Genomic DNA, 2,500 nt, shown 5'->3' on the forward strand with positions numbered 1-2,500 from the left:
TTCCACAACCAGATATTATGTCTTGATACATGACTTTATGGTTAAATTATTTATTATTCATACATAATTTATGTATTAAATTATTCACCATCATGCCAACAAAACTTTCTTGAAGAGTTACTATGTGCTGAGCACATTACATACTTTATCTCATTTACTCCACACTGTAATCTCCAAGTTAAACAGAGTGGGATGTTCATTGAGGCTATAGGGCCTTTTATTTGTCTCTTCTCTCCCTAATTTTTAAGAGGATCTCCCACAATTATATGTGCCTTGTGCATATACAAATATGATCACCAAACCTGCATGTATGTAGGTTGCCTGATACGCACCACCACACACCACTGAGACCACGGAAACAGAACAGCCAAGTGCCTTATAAATATATAGAGCTGGGGAGGCTGCTTTTGAAGGATAGACTTGGAGAGATTCAGTTTGACCTAAAAACATCCCGAGTTATACGTTAGGCTTCAGACGTGGAAGCAATCACAAGTGTACAGTTGCCAGAATTCTGTTCCCAAGCGACTTCTCCCTCCTGGCTTCAGCAGTCACCCTTGGGTTGGCAACCTCCTGGCTGTCTTAGTTAGGATGCTTTCAACAATTGCAAGATCTTTACCCAAGATGATAAGGGGTGCAGAAATGCTCACGTAAGAGGCAGCCTAGAGGTACCTCGCTTCCAAGATGGTGATGCATAAGCTCCGTGTCACGAGGAAGAAGGTTCTCACTCTCCACTGCAGGCCACACTGTTGGCCTCCTCCTGTGGCTGTAGGAGAGACATCAATGAGCACCGTGACTGGGGGCTTCCTCATCCAAATCCACTGAGAGAAGAGGACCCTGCCTTTCCCAGAAGCCTCCCCAAATGTCTTCCTGCCTCTCCTTTAGGAGAGGAGCACATGCCTGTTTCTTTAAAGTCAACCAGACATACCTTGAGATGAGGTCAGTTTCCCAAATCACACAGAGAGGAGAGAAAGAGGTGCTGTGGGGTCAGCAGCCACATCTCCACCAGCCCCTGACTTGGTCTGATGAGCGTCAGTGAGGATCTCCCATCTGGCTGCCCAGTCACCTTAACTGAACTCACAGTCTGCCTTGAAAAACTCTCATGTGCTGTATGTTAATCAAAGATACAAAACTCAGACTCAGGAAGAGACTCTCAGCTTCTCCTATCTCTCCGCCTATTCCTAGCTAGCCATCAAGGTGAGCATCATGTCACCCCATCGGACCCCTCACCCTCCTGACTTGGATTAGCACCATACCCTCCTACATGGCCTGCTTGCCACCAGGCCCCACCAACCCGGCCTCCACTGCTGCCAGGATAGTGTTTCCAGGAGGCCTAAAGGGTAGGAGAGCTGCTATCCCTGTGGACGTAACTTACTTTAGTATTTCCTGTTACCTTATGGATATGGCCCCCTTATTTATTAATCCAGGAAAAATCGACTAGGAGTCTCAGATTCTGGGCTCATGGATCTGGATGAAGGATGAACAAGATATATGGGGGCTGCCTTCATGGGAGTTTACAAAGTAGTGACAAGAGGCCCCTGGAGAGAGGTTCTGAGCCAGAGAGAGCCACTGTTCCTAAAGTAAGTAAACAACTTGAACTTGGGTGAAGAAGAGCCATTGGGGGCGGGGGGGGGGGGACAATTAACAGAATTCCAGAGCTCTTCAGGGCTCCAGAGGTCCTAAGTGTCCTAGAGCTCTACAGTGTTCCAGAGCCCTTCAGATTTCCCAAAGCTCCTCAGTGTTCCCTCAGCTCTTCAGTGTTCCAGAGCTCTTTGGTATTCCCAGCTCCTCAGTGTTCCCACAGCTCTTCAGTGTTCCAGAGCTCTTTGGTATTCCCAGCTCCTCAGTGTTCCCACAGCTCTTCAGTGTTCCCACAGCTCTTCAGTGTTCCCACAGCTCTTCAGTGTTCTAGAGCTCTTCAGTGTTCCCAGAGCTCTTCAGTGTTCCAGAGCTCTTCAGTGTTCTAGAGCTCTTCAGTGTTCCCACAGCTCTTCAGTGTTCCCACAGCTCTTCAGTGTTCTAGAGCTCTTCAGTGTTCCCACAGCTCCTCAGTGTTCCCACAGCTCTTCAGTGTCCCCACAGCTCTTCAGTGTCCCCAGAGCTCTTCAGTGTTCCCACAGCTCTTCAGTGTTCCCACAGCTCTTCAGTGTTCCCACAGCTCTTCAGTGTTCCAGAGCTCTTCAGTGTTCCCAGAGCTCTTCAGTGTTCCCAGAGCTCTTCAGTGTTCCAGAGCTCTTCAGTGTTCCAGAGCCCTTCAGTGTTCCCACAGCTCTTCAGTGTTCCCACAGCTCTTCAGTGTTCTAGAGCTCTTCAGTGTTCCCACAGCTCTTCAGTGTTCCCACAGCTCTTCAGTGTTCCCACAGCTCTTCAGTGTTCTAGAGCTCTTCAGTGTTCCCAGAGCTCTTCAGTGTTCCAGAGCTCTTCAGTGTTCTAGAGCTCTTCAGTGTTCCCACAGCTCTTCAGTGTTCCCACAGCTCTTCAGTGTTCTAGAGCTCTTCAGTGT

The sequence above is a fragment of the Callospermophilus lateralis genome, chromosome 10 (assembly GCF_048772815.1).
Source record: "Callospermophilus lateralis isolate mCalLat2 chromosome 10, mCalLat2.hap1, whole genome shotgun sequence".
Classification (NCBI taxonomy): Eukaryota; Metazoa; Chordata; class Mammalia; order Rodentia; family Sciuridae; genus Callospermophilus; species Callospermophilus lateralis.